The sequence below is a fragment of the Fundulus heteroclitus genome, chromosome 8, assembly GCF_011125445.2.
Source record: "Fundulus heteroclitus isolate FHET01 chromosome 8, MU-UCD_Fhet_4.1, whole genome shotgun sequence".
Lineage (NCBI taxonomy): Eukaryota > Metazoa > Chordata > Actinopteri > Cyprinodontiformes > Fundulidae > Fundulus > Fundulus heteroclitus.
In genome coordinates, this window is record NC_046368.1 from 22468074 (window position 1) to 22483855 (window position 15782).

Consider the following 15782-nt stretch of genomic DNA (forward strand, 5'->3'; position numbering starts at 1 on the left):
CACTTTCAACGGGCAATGTCCCAGATGTATGTGAGTGGAGCTAGGCGGAGCGAGACATGCATCTGGCTGTTGTCAGGTTAGTTTTAACCCACTAACAAATTCCATCTCAGGTGAGAACTTTGCCATTACTGCAAAACCAAATCCCCGCAAACGGGAAAGTGAAGCCGAGCTACTACTACCCACCACCACCCACCCCTTCTCTCTCCCAGTGTGCTCCAAAAATGTACATAATCTCACTCTTAACTTTCAATCAAATTTGAGAGGTCTGTTTATACAATATATAAACGGGCTTGGTATCACAGTGTGGTGGGTTGCTTATTGGGCTTGTTTTCCAATAGAATTTTGCCTGGCCTGGGACCCAAAGTTTTCTAAACACTCCAATTGCCTCCACTCTTCAGCAAAAGAAAAAGAAAATGCAACCAGAAACTGCCTATTCACATATCGGATTCCACCCATTTCTGTCCGCTTTGGATTAGCTTTGGATTAGCATTATCACTGGAGCAAGGGGTTCAGCAAAATATAGTAGGTCATTTGAGGGGGAATTTTACTTTACAAATTACTGACGTGGCCGATTCGTACGAGATTAACAGAGAATCTCCACAATTATTGCATGTGGTTCTAAGTCAAAACAGAATAGGGCTTGAGACTACATTCACACTGCAGGTGTTGATGATCAATTCCGAACTTTTGCTAAAATTAGACTGCTAAGCAACTTGCATGCGCAGATAACAGAATGAGACATCACACATCAGCATGCTGTTTACGGAAATAATGGTGAATGAAATTGTTTCTAGAAGTGTTTAATACAGTTCCGTTTTAACAACAAAAAAAAAACCCTTGGGGGAAAAAACAACAACACAATACCGGACGATGTCTCTCGTTGTTATTTTTACATTCTGTGTGGTGTGTGAGTGCTAACAGGTCGCTGAACCTGAAAGTTACAAATTTTGTTTTAGTGTTTAAACACTGCTGGTTCAGCAATAGGAGCTTGTACCCATGTTTTCCCTTCACATGTGACCTTTAAGTCCAATTTGTGGACTTAAATCCCCACAGTAGTCTCTTATGCTGGATAATAATTAGCTCCCTCATTTATTTGAGTGACATTGTATTTGGTGTGCCTCTCGCCCATTGAAATGCTGGAGATAGGCACCAGCACCCCTTGCCACCCCATCAGGGATAAAAGCGAGTAAGAAAATGGATGGCTGGATGGATTGGTGTGTTTCTCATACAGAGCTTGAGGTTTTCCCAGAAGGAAAACCTCCATGAGGTTGTCCATAAGCTTATGTCCATGAGCCATAAGCTCATCTCAATGTCAACAACAGGCAACATGAAGCTCCTCTCCTATGGAACCTCCAAGCCTTACATGTCTGCCCACCATCACGCTACCATCTGCTTCATACTGAAAAGCAACTCACCACACAGCTTGCTTACTTCTCATCAGTTAATGAGTCAAAAAAAATACTGAGTGGCTTCTTAAACCTCGAGGCACCTGAAAAACCATGAAGCTTCACAGGCCGTCACTTCAAGACGTCACTTCAACTCTGAACTCATTGTGCACAAACAGGCCAACCAAAAGCATCAACATGCTTATGCAAAGGTTCTTTGTGACGCATGCACCAACTTCTAGTCCACTATCATCAAAAACAGACGTGGTCATTTTAAGCTGCTCTCCTCCACGGTAAATCATCTCTTAAAACATCACATTTTATCACCAACAGATATTACAAAAAGAACACTGCAACAACCTAAAAAATTCACACCAGCCAATCTGTTCTGACAAACACATTTCTTTCACCTTTACCAACTCCAATCTCCAAGGCTCAGATTCCTCAGCCCCTTCACTGCTTAACGTCAGCTTCCCTCATACAGATCAAATCTTCCATCTGTGCACCAAATTATTTTCCCACAGCTCTACAAAAAAACTAGCATTTCTTTCAGTAGCCCCCTGATAACATTTATCATTCTTTTCCTATAGTTTGACATTGTTCCAGTATCCCCGAAAACAGCCAGGCAAACCTCATCTAAAAAAAACACCCTCAATTCAGAACCCCATACCAAGCTCAGGGCCAATTGCCAACCTTGCGTTCCTGTCTAAAGTTCTGAAAAAGGTTGTTGCAAAATGCCTACATGACCATCTTGCTATCTGTAACATTATAGAAATTCCAGTACAGCTTCCATCCTCCTCACAGCACATAAACTGAACTGGTTAGTTTCACAAATTACCTCATAATGATGGCTGATGCTAGCTCTCCCTGCTTGCTGATCCTCCCTTGACTTTACTGCTGAATTTCACACTGTGGACCATGGCATTCTTCTCCATCCACATTAATACACCTCAGGACTGACTGGCCCTGCTATGTAGTGGTTCTGCTCCTATCATTCTGAGCAATCAGGAAATTTCTGCATTGCGAAATTCAAGTCTTGGACTCACATTGTCAACTTTGGGGTTCCTCAGGGAATAGTCCTTGGCCCAACTCTGTTCAGCCTTCACATACTCCCCTCTTGGGGACACTAAACAAATTATTTAATTTCATTGTTATACAGACAATACACAACTTTACGTTAAAACAAACAAACACACACACATGTTGGCATATGTCTCTACTTTTAGAGACTCTAGGAACCACCAGTACATCTGCAGTCTGAGAGTGAAGTGCTCTGTTAGGAACATACTTGGAAATCAGAGCTCTGATATATGATGGAGCTTGATTATTAAGGGCTTTATGTGTGAGAAGAATAATTGTAAATTATATTCTTGATTTAACAGGAAGCCAATGAAGGGAAGCTAAAATTGGAGAAATATGATCCCTCTTGTTGATTTTCATCAGAAGTCTTGCTGCAGCATTTTGGATCAGCTGAAGGCTTCAAACTGCATTTTGTGGACTTCCTGATAGTGAAGAATTACAATAGTCCAGCCTTGAAGTAACAAATGCATGGACTAGTTTTTCAGTATCACCCCTGGGTAGAATGTTTCTAATTTTGGCAATATTCCGGAGGGGAAAAAAGGAAACTCTGGAAATGTGTTTAACATGGGATTTAAATGACATGTCTTGGTAAAAAAAAAAAACACCAAGATTGTTTTACTTTATTACCAGAGGCCAATGTAATGCCATCCAGATTAAGTGATTGTTTAAAAAGTTTATTTTTGAGGATTGTGGTCCAAAGATTGCAACTTCTGTCTTGTCAGAATTTAAAAGCAGGAAATTTAAAGTCATCCAGGTTTTGATGTCATCAAGACTCCTGTGATATATTAGGATGGACCCAAAGACAACCCGAAAACCGGTCAGTGACACTTGAATTGTTTTTTTTTTTTTTGTTTTTTTTTTTTAGGAAAAAAAAAAAAAAAGAATTGTTTTTAATTTAAGGGGCAGGGTTGCACTGGCTCTCGGTACGTGCGGCTCACGCTCACCGGCTGGCAGCTCCTGGCCGTGAGCTGGCTCGTCTGGGTGCTGTTTTGGTTCCACTGTATGGCGGAGTCCGTGCAGGGGTTTTCCAAGGTCCTTAATCCAGGTACTGTCCGGGTGATAACGGGGAGGTCAATTGATCCTGCAGAGGTTTCCAAGGGAGAATCCAAAGAGGTTTCCAGGTCCAGGTCCAAAATCCAAAAGCACAGACAGTTAAAGGGGGCAGGCAATCTCCGGTTCTCACGGGCAGGCTGGGTCAGAAACACGGGTGGGCAGTCCAGGATCCAGAGGCTAACAAGCAGGACTCAGGCGGGCAGACAAAAATCCAGAGAGGGGTTAGGCTGGCTCAGAAAACAGAGCAAAGACAGGTCGGGATAGGAAGTTCTCACCGTGTTGGCTCGAGACGTTCTGGCACTGGAGACTGACTAGGATAGAGCTCATATGCAGCTGGAGACAGGTGGAGCCAGAAGAGGTTGATTGCAAAGGGGTGGATACTGAACAGGTGTCTGTCAGCAGGATCAGCTCCAGTGCCAGAAACATTACAACTCCCAGTTTTGGTCCGTGAGGCAGACACCCTATCTACTTTTAAGGCTATGTTTAAAACTTTCCTTTTTGACAAAGCTTATAGTTAGGGTGGTTTAGGTTACCCTGAGCTATCTCTATAGTTATGCTGCTATAGGCTTAGGCTGCTGGAGGACTTTCGGGGTCTATTTTTCTGACTCTGCTGAGTTCTCCTACTGTTCTCCAATTACATTGCTTGATTGTTATTTAATCTTTTACCTTTTTGCTCTCTGTCATTTTTTTTTTCTTCATTGTAGGTACACCTGGTCTGTCATTCTGTTGGCTGTGACATCATCCAGGGAAGATAGGTCACCCGCTATTACCATATAACGTAGAAAAGATTCCTCGATCAATGTGTGCTTCTGTGCTTTTTTGTCTTTTTTTTTGTGTCTCTGCTCTGTCCTCTCTGACCCCTAATCGGTCGAGGCAGATGACCGTTCACACTAAGCCTGGTTCTGCTGGAGATTTCTCTTTCCTGTTAAAGGGGAGTTTTCCTCTCGACTGTCGCTTCATGCATGCTCAGTATGAGGGATTGCTGCAAAGCTTTGGACAATGCAGACACCTAGCCCTGTAGTTCTACGCTCTTTCATGTGAAGTAAATGCTGCTTGTCAAGAGTTGATGCAATCTACTGGCGTTCCTTAGATAGGAAACTTTTTGACCAATCTGTATTTGATTGAATTTGACTTTGTAAAGTGCCTTGAGATGACATGTATCATGAATTGGCTTTGTCCGTCCGTCCGTCCGTCTTCTTCCGCTTATCCGGGGTCGGGTCGCGGGGGCAGCAGCTTCAGTAGGGAGGCCCAGACGTCCCTCTCCTCAGCCACTTGGGCCAGCTCCTCAGGAGGAATCCCAAGGCGTTCCCAGGCCAGCCGGGAGACATAGTCCCTCCAGCGTGTCCTGGGTCTTCCCCTGGGCCTCCTCCCGGTGGGACGTGCCCGGAACACCTCACCAGGGAGGCGTCCAGGAGGCATCCTGACCAGATGCCCCAGCCACCTCAACTGGCTCCTCTCGACGTGGAGGAGCAGCGGCTCTACTCTGAGTCCTCCCCGGATGACTGAGCTCCTCACCCTATCTCTAAGGGAGAGCCCAGACACACTACGGAGAAAACTCATTTCAGCCGCTTGTATCCGGGATCTCGTTCTTTCGGTCACGACCCAAAGCTTGTGACCATAGATGAGGGAACGTAGATCGACCGGTAAATCGAGAGCTTCGCCTTTTGGCTCAGCTCTCTCTTCACCACAACGGACCGGTACAGCACCCGCTTCACAGCAGATGCTGCACCAATCCGCCTGTCGATCTCCCGCTCCATCTTCCCCTCATTCGTGAACAAGACCCCAAGATGAATTGGCTTTGTATAAATAAAATTGAATTGAATTTACGATAGTATTATTGCTCAATTACAAGTGTATTTACCGACATTTCTCTGTGCTATAGTCCAGTCTAGTCTATAATATCTTCGTACTTTTAGAGCGGCCTCTGGTCCGCTTGGCATTCACATATGTATTCAAACTGCTCCAAGGTTCAGTTTAACTGAGCCAAGATCTTGGTTTTGAAGCGGATTTGGGCTCACTTTTTTGGTCATCAGAGTTTGATTACACATTCACACCTCCCCAAACGAACCAAACTTTCCGAGTTAGCCTAACCAGAGTCTGAAAAAAAGCACACTATACAGGGCTGGTGTGAATGAACACTGAGTTAGCCTAGATCTGTACTATAGCCCTCTCTGGCCAGAACACTACCCTTTCTTCTACAGTTAGTAACAGTATACAACTTAACTCTCAATTTACAACTGAGAAATACATTAAATGCATCTCTAAGACCTTGTCCTATTACCTCAGAAACATTTTGCAACTCTGTATATTGTATTTTAAGAATAAAACTTTTCTTTTTAAAAATGCTATAATGTTCAAATGTTTATTTTAATCTGGCTTCTTTTAGTGATTGTTTTATTTTCTTCAACAATTTTTTACCTATGGTTGCACTTTGAGATTTTATAATTTAAAGAGTATTATGAATTTAATAAATTAAACCAATAATAATGCACAATTGCACTGTTGCCTTGCAGAAGAAGGTCCTGGGTTCACACCCTGGGATCTTACTGTGTGGAGTTTGCATGTTCTCTCTGTGAATGCCTGGGTTCTCTCCTTGTACTCAGGCTTCCTCCTTGATAATAATAATAATAATAATAATAATAATAATAATAATAATAATAATAATAATAAGTAAATCTGCAACAGACCTGTAACATCATCTCTCAGATTCACTCACCTTAATATTCACCATTTATTTCCCAGCTCAACTTGTCCAACCAATTTTCTTGTATTTCCAGTAACCTGTTAAACATTGATCATTGACTACTGAAAGCAAAACATGAAACCTACTGTATATAAACTAAGCAGTGCAATACTTGCATGTCTTAATTTTTTAACATTAAAATGGAAAAATTAAGGAGCCAGTAGAAAATGGGTAAACAACATAAAGTTGGGGTTCAGCTACACCATCTGTTGTTTGCTAACACCTATATGCATTAACTGTCTAGCACTTACTTGGACCTTGCTTTTATGTCGCATGTCTTCTCAATCCTTCTGCAAAGAGAGGTACTTCTAAAAGCGAGGGGTTAATCAGAGCGGCACATACTTGCAGAGGTGCCTGGGAGCACAGCCCAAGGGAGGCCTGAGGATAATTACAAACGATTTGACAAACACAGGCTGGCGGCTCACTGAGACATTCTGATGGTAAGCCAATGGGTAAACAGAGTGCGAATGAGACGGAGGCTGCAAAACATAGAGACATGAGTTACACAACATTAAACATCCGACTGGAAACATGGATTGAAAGAAATAGGAACACTTTGCTCACTGAAGAAGATGGGAGCTATAAAGCAACAAGGGGCCAAAGCACAGTTCAGAATAATCATCCTTTGAATACTTTAAAACACCAAAGATAAAATGCATCTTGGATAAAGTAATTTAGATGGGTAAAGGAGACATTTTCTGGCCATAAATGTCCCATATTTTCAAGCTCATAATCATAATCTCTTTTGTGATCATCATCAGCACTAGCACTTGAGTAATTTTATTCCCAGATTCGAGCTTAATTACCCTCATTAGTAAATGTCACTGCAATCTGCAACCAGAGTCAGTGACTCAGTGGACCTTAAGCACTCCAGAATGTGTGCTTGCAAGTGTGAGTCTGAGTGCTACATGTGATGAGACAGTTTTACCCCATAGGGTTGATTTTCTCCAAAAAGGATAGATCATAGCAAAGAGCAGAGTGAAAAATCTGATACATCAGGAACCTGAATCATGTCCCACACCTTTAGCTAACCCCGGGCTAAGTTAGGGAATTAACAAAGCAGCCCGGAAGACATGTAGCCCTGCCTCTGACTTTGCACATCAGAGGTGTGAGAGCTTTCACTTCTCCTTTGGAGATTCTTGAGAAAGACCATCATTATACATTAATAGCACAGGAGAATCCTCCCTCAGCCGGCACAGCCTTTGTTTGTATCCCTTATTGATTTTCACAGAATTCTTTTGATGAGAGAGCAGGGACTGACACTTTGAATCCATTTACTACTACTTGGTGTGTATTCATATAAACTCTTGTACACACAAAATGTACATGTAAATCTACATTTTGTGTGTGAGCTTTCTTGTTCCTGTAGAGTCCTGTGCACACAAATAAGTGAATATATTTGTTTTTGGCTTGTTTTACTCTTACACTACTAGATTAATTTTAATGCCATTCAGTACAGCAAATATTTATTTTTCATGTTTGAGAAAAACAAAACAAATGTTCACAAAATAGTAAAATTCAAAATATATTTACAGAAACATTTATCTTTGGATCCAGTGCAGTTTTCTTCTGTTTTTCCATTATATTAGATGACTTGCTACGTATAAACTGCAGGACCAACTATTAAGGAGACATACAGTATAACTGACCAACAGATAATTTGCACAATTCAATATGGCAGGAGTCTTAGATGGAGAACCGAGTAGTACCAGCAGAACAAGGCATATATAACTCCTGCGAGGAAAGCAAGAATATTAGACAACGGAGTTGTTTATTTAGAGTTGCAAGAATATCCGTCCAAAGCCCACAGATAAAACCAGGTATTTCCATGCAATACTGTACATAATAAGGTGAGAAACATTTTTCTTATTAGGCAAAGTGACTTATAATTAACAAAATATTTTCCATTTGCTGTGGTCTTGAGATGTAGCATCAAAAAAGAACATGATGTTGAAATATTGAAGCAATCTATGCTATGAAGTGCCCCAGTACCCGCTTTAGAAAAAAACACCCTCCTAACATGATGCTGCAGTCCCTGAACATTGCAGTTTGGCCATAATGATAATTTTTACATTCAGATTAAGAAAGAAAAACATTCCATCCCAACATTTAAATTTTAATTTTTGCAGACCTGTGCCTCCTCTGGCAACAAGTTGAATTGACACCAAGGTTGTGCACACACTTGGACGAACAGGAAAAGCATCCGCTACTGTGACTGCACAGGCCTTTTGTTTAGAGGCGTAATGCCTTCTGAGGTAAGAAAGTTATAAATATTGTAGTTAGCCAGTGTTCTCTCGCTAATGCAACAATTACAGAGGAAACTCAACAAAATAGCAGGGTGAATGAGGGCCTGTAGTTCGTCACACGCATGGCCAGAGAATTCAGCCCGAATCATTGTCTCATGAACTGACTAGTGGAGCCTGTAGAGGCAACTGTGGTTAATGGAGGATAACTCGTTTTACACACCAGACAATTGTAAGGGCAGTATGATAAATAATATAAATAATATTTAACTTCAAAACTTGCACTATGCACCTTTAAGGTCCATACCTCAGTCTTCATTTGCAAGCTACATATATTTTGTTTTTGCTTTCAGAGAAAGGGCTTCATCCTTACATAGGGCCTTTCACACCATACTGATTATATATATTTGCACATTTGCCATCAAGCATAAAGCAGACTTGTGGAGGTCCACAAGTGGCTTCCTGTTTTACGGGGGGGATTTGCTTGCATTTCTCCATGAATTAACACAAGTAAGCAGTGTACCTGAGATTTTGTCCTAAGCTTCATCTACAGATGTGCCTCTGTTTAAAGGTAAAGTGGATGGTCTTTCTGGTGCGAGTTCCGTGTGGTTGTCCCACATGCCAATCATTGTGATGTGCTCACATGACACCAGGCTGAATGCTCATAAGTTGCTACTTTCCTCACCGTATACTTTGAAAATCGCAGAGTCTCAAAGAAGCAAACTCTTAGAAGTTTGTGCGGGGAAGAGGAAGGCATCAGAAGAAGCAAACAACCCCAGAGTGTATTTGGAAGATTTTTTAATGCGATCCCACTGAGGAGCAAAAGAGCTGGTAAAATAGTCTGGCACAGGCACAGTTATTAAAAAAAGGGTCTTGGGAATTTCTTACCTACTTTTCCAGAAGAAAATCATCCAGTCTACCTTTAACTCAAATGTTGCAAATTATCCTATAAGAATCATATGAAGTCATGATTGCCCTTTTCCAATTTGTTTAAAGCCAAATTAATTTAGTGTATTTACATTTCTAATGACTGTCTCTATAAAATAATCGTCACTGACTGTGGTTGCAGATTGCAGTGACATTGCCCATACATGACTGAGCTTTGGTCAAGTGGTCAAGTATTGGGGCTGGCACTCCAGAGGTTGCACGATCACAACCCAGTGTGGCTGGTTTAAAGTATTACAATTTCCCCCCCATAGTAACTTATCAAAAGTTGCGTCTTCGTCCCATGAATTATTTTTCGTATCAGCCGCCATTCTGAGTTACCATAGCGACGTAATAAACAAAAACCATGCAAAATTTTATTTTTTTCACTATTTGAGGCACGTCCAAGTACAGGATTTGGACCAATCTAACAGAGTACCATCACCCAGTGATACTGAACACAACCATGTTAGCGGCTAACGGTTACCATGTTGCTAATCAGAAGTAGCTCTAGGAAGGTCCTACCAACTTCTGCTTAACATGGTCTGTACTTCCTTTAGAGAGAAAGCTCCACAACAAATCTGGGCCATGTCGGATAAAGCATGTCTATTTTATGAGGTGTCAAACATCCATTTTTCACCCCTTTTTGCCTCTGCTACATGCTGCAAAAATGCTCCAAAGACATTAAAATCACACATTCCACTCAGTACCCCACATAATAAAGGTAATGATGAATAAGACAGAGGGCTGCAGCAGTGAGGGAGTCTCCATGACAATGCTGCTAGCCAGAGGCTCCTAGGAGGTCAGGGACATGCTCCATTGATTTAACATGGCACCCTTCAACGGCCACTGCGGGGGCTGTGAAGACCGTAGGAACCTGAAATTCGCAGTGTTACTTCCTGTTAATATTTTTGACAGTATGGTACACACCACAAGGCAGGCCTCTTGCTAAATTTCTTCAGGAATTTTCTAGTTGCCATTTATCATTGTTGCTATTTTTGGAGCTTATTGAATAGATAGATGCTCTGCATATGCAAGACGACAATATTCGCAATATCACTGTTTGCCCAATACATGTGTCATATTATTGTTTTTACATCCTTTAATTTTTCCCCACTAGGTGGAGCTTGAGCACTGTCTGTAGACCAAAAAAAGATGTGTATCAAGCCACACTTCTCTTACCTCCCTTCAGCACTCAGCACCCATTTTCCCTTCTCACTTATTTCCCATGCGCATATACGCCAAGGATAAATACACACCAAAAAAGCATCACCTTTTGGAGGAACATATTTTGTGAAGATGTAAGTAACTCATAACTTTATAATGCTGTTAGTAAGTGAATGTTTTGGTCCGTTGGGCGTGCTTGTCATTTTGTACCCAACAGTGGTATTTTATGGGCAGAGAGGGACTAAGCCCTGAGTGCATGTACGTGTACACGTGTAACATGCATGAGCGGCCGGACCAGCTATGTAAACAGGATATTCAAGAACAACAGAGAGAGATAGTGTGTGACATTTAACGTCCATCTAAAAAGATACCTTTAGTTCTTAACAAAACATTTTTTTTTATTTCTTTCTATCTAAAATAACATTTTGCTTATTGTTCCTTTAAGAAAATTAGTTTTTTACTAAAACTCCCTTTTGTGTGTAAATGACAGGTACGTTCTGGCTATATTAAAATAATGGAGCTGAGGCAAGAAGTAAAAATGAAGAAATATAATTAAAAAAAAACAGTAGTTTTTGGAAATGCGGTTTGACTATGGCCAGCAGAAAGACAATGTTGTGTGGACTCACCAAAGAGATAAACAGCCCTTCCTGGGAGACTTCTCCTTTTTCTCTGACTGTCTCTGGTTGGTTGGGTTTCGATAACATTCACAAGGACCAGAACTGAACACAAACATGAACACATACACACTCACACATGAACACATTTGCAAGCACCCACCTTATCGGACAAAGACATGGCTACCAGCTGGTGTGACCAAGGTCATAACGGCTTGCTCTATGTGTATTGCAGTCCACTGTTAAGCTTGTATCCTTGATATAAAAGTCATGGCTCATTCATCATGCAGAATCAGTATATTATTTTGATGTTTTGTCAAAAGCCCTGAAGGATACAGGACAGATTCAATGTTTCAGCAGTTTGTCAGTAAAAGTGCAACATTTGCACATTTTGTTTGTCATCATATGGGAATACTAACCCTAGGGTAAGAAAAACACATTTGGTTTTAACTATCTTTTATTCTTATGAGTACAAGTCAAGACTCTATGACTGGTAGTGCATATGATGTATAACAACTATTTAAAACTGCTCATGAATAGCAGTGGATGAAATGTTCTGTCACCGTCCTGTTTTAAGAAATTTAGAACTCATAGCCTTCGTATCACATTCACACAGTTTGTGTTACAATATGTTTAATATGAGCTTTCTCTCATAGCCCATGACAATATTAAATGTGCACATAAAAGGACATCAAAGCTGTAAATGACTGACGTAAGGAAATGTAAGAAGTATGCATGCAGGATAAAAAAAATACATTTACTTTAAGCTTATAGATCAATGGTGTGGAAGCTACATTTAGTCATTAACAATCACCCACATACTTAATGTGATGCAGTCTCGCCTCAGAGTATGCATTATAGCTACATTGAATCTAGTGAAAAATATATTACAAATTCTGAATAAAGACTCACAATTTTCAAAAATGAAAACACCTTCAAAGGTAAAAAAAAAAATATTTATTTTACACAATTTTAAAGGTTGACTGCCTATTTGGTATAATATTTTATTTGAGTTTGTGTGACTTTTTGTGCAAAATTATCCATTCATGATGTGCCTTAAGAAATCTATAAAACACAGCCTGCCTTATAAGTTTTCATTATGCCAAGGCAAAAAGTTTTACCTCTTTTCATTGCCTTTTGCATAACTAATACTGTACCGTTCCTTGCTAAGGGGCATGAATTTGCGCCATTAATATTTACATTTTACACAGTAATATCAGCTGTCATTTGTCTGAATGAATAAGCAAAAACTGCTTAGAAAAGTTTGAAAACAATATGTTATAACTCTCTTTTCTCTTTACTTAACTTATTGTTTTAAAGGGCTAATTAGGGAAAATAAGTTAAATGTTCATTGTGTTCACGAGAGAACTCGCAGTGGGGGAAGCTGTGACAGACAGGATCAACATTAGCCCTGCCCACTGGCTAACACTTACTAACATTCAGAACAAACTAGGGACATAGAGGCTAGGTTGCGCTACCAGCGTGTGGTAAACAAATTGCAGCACCTTATTGAAGTTATTTCAGCACTTTACAGCTAAAATATTGACCTCGGAGTCAAAATTCAAGCAGGAAAAAATTGTCTTCTCTTGCTTAGTGTGAAGCTGCCAATCAGGCATCAGGGTCTCCTTAATCCTGCCCACTGAGTTTGATGGGTGAAGCTGACAATTTAAATGATTTCATGATGAGTCTGCTGCGTAATAAACTGACTCTCGCCAGATAGATTTCATTCTGCAGAGCTCCACACATCCACCTGGGATCGCGCCATTGGAGATGTGTTTCAGAAGTAGGGGCCTTAACAAATCCTTGCGTATGATTGGATAAACCACTTGTCCGTCATCTTTACTGACGTGCTACAACCACTCACATCAAAACCAACATCGAAACCAAAACCATTGTTTCCACTCACAAAAGCCTTCAAAGCCGTTCTCTGGTGTTCTTTTAAATAATTTAAATTTGGTAGATTGGACAGCACTGATGAAATAGCGGCATAAATGTTACCGGCTGACCAGATTCCTCAAATGGAAAACCGGGGACGTCTCTGCTTTTGCTAAGCGGGCAGGGGCAGAGTCTCTGTCAGGGGTTGATTTGTTTTGCCTGACAGCGGCAGAACTTTATAAATACCTCTTGCTGCGTTAAACTTTTTACTCCATCATGATACACTGAAATCGGGGGGCGCTTTTGCCAGGGACAGGTCCTCCAAAACGGGAACTTGGGGACGTCTGGTCCATTATTGTCTGAACCCACAGTTGCTTATCCGATACTTGATATCTACGAAAATCCCGCCCGGCGATCCTAATTGGCTCGTCCATTTTATGTGGTTTTGAAATCCCTCCTAATGGCAGCGTGTGCAGCCGTGTGGAACTCGGCGGAACTACATCCATCTGGGCATCTGCGCAACGCCATGAAACAAATTAATACAGCGTGAAATAATGAAATGTATATTCACATGAATCTATTTAACAAAAATTACATTTAATTATTTAATGTGATAATTTAAAAGGCATATGTAATTATTTAACGGCACATTTAATCATTTCATTGCACATTTATTAATTTAATGATGTATTAAATAAAGACATTGCACATTTAAGTATTCAAGTGAACATTTAATGGCACATTCATTTATTTAATTTTATATTTCATTATTTTATTCTACATTTCATGATTTAATGGGACATTTAATTGTGCATTAATTTATTTCATTCTACATCTCATTTCAGTTTACATTTCATTATTTCATGGTACATTTATTTATTTCATGGTGTCTTTACATTTATTTATTATTTAATGATATATTTATTTAATATTGTCCGCCTTATTCTGCCTTAGGTGTGGGATACTTTCGTTATGACTTTGAAAATAAAAAATGTACTATTGATTATTTTACTGATGGCCAATTTATAGTCAGCAGATTCACTGAATGCATAATTAGGTACACCTTTCTTGTACAAGGTTGGACTTCCTTTTGCCTCCTAAACTTCCTTATTTATTTGAGACATGGATTCAACAAGGCATTGGAAACATTGCTCAGAGACTTTGATCTATATTGAGATTGTTAGTTGCATTTGTGTTAACTCTTTATGTATTATGCATATCTGTGATTCTTCTGCATCCCATCACTTTATTGTATTACAATGGTCTATGACTGTAGACCATTGTAATACAATAAAGTTATTCTCATGTTTAAGTTAGCAGCTGGCTTGATATGTTTTGAGCTTTTTGACACGGTGCATTATCCTGCTTGAAGAAGCCATCAGAAGATATGAACACAAGGATCATAAATTAACAGACATAGAGAGCAAAATAAAACTCAGGTAGGCTTTAGAATTACAATGGAAGTGCAATTGGAACTAATGGCCTAAAATTTGCAATGGGAATAACCCCCACATTATTACACGGCCACCAGCAACTTTGACTTTTGGTATTTGACAGGATGGATCCATTAATTCATGTTAATGTCAAATTCAGACCTTGTCATCTAAATGTCTCAGCTGAAATCAAGACTACCTAGACTAAACTGCTTTTGTCTTTTTCTCAAACCAACCCCAATCCTATATTCCCTGTCAATTTAAGCCCATCATCCTGAACCAGTCTGCATATTTTCTTCTGACCTCTGACATCAACAAGGTTTTTTCTTCCACACAACTGCAACAGTAGACATTTTGACTTTTTGAATCCCTGTCTTTAAGTCCAAGAGATCATTGTGCATGAAATTTGAAGCAAATCAGCACCAACAACCATTAGTTTTCAAAGTCACATAAACTCCCTTTTTTACCCAATTTGACTCTAGTATGAACCTATAGTATATGGAGTGAAAACCTTTTATTTAATTTCTTAAAGGGGGTCAAAATATAGCACTGGATAGTTTTTGAAACGCCACTGAGAAACAGGACAAAATAATCAGTATTAACCATATGAAATTAATTTAGTTTGTTAATTTGGTTACTGTGGGCAACCAATTTCAATAAAATGTTACCCAAACAATATATTCTCACTCCACTGGGGGATCCAGGACCTGCTGACAACACAAATGGTGTAGACTCACCATATTTTACATGTTTCCCCCTTCCCCATATGACAACATGTTCATCACAGTGAGAAGTAGCTTTCTGCATCAAGGATTAGACCTCTAATCATCTGTAAATCACTTTTCCTTAAAGCAAGTAAACATGACTGACTCCTCTTCTGGGTCATATAGCAGGAATGTGTTTGGCATGCCTGGAGTTCAGACAAACGTTCAAATCCCCATCCATTATATTACCCCATGATAATCAGCCCCTTTAATACACACTGAGAGCTTGTTATTTAATCTTTTATTATTGTCACTCAAATTGTTTACAATTAGATCACTGGAAAGTCCTCTTTTTTAGTCTTTACCATTTCACACAGTGAATTAACATGTCTGTGTGTGTCTTTGTCCACATATGAGGGACACCGGATTATAAGGCGCACTAAATATTCTTCCCAAGTATGTAATATCACTCCGCCCCTTCTCTATCCCCAGCTCTCTCCTGAGAGAGAGGGATATCTGTCTCTGTTGGGAGGACAGAGTAGTTGAACTACACTACCCTGT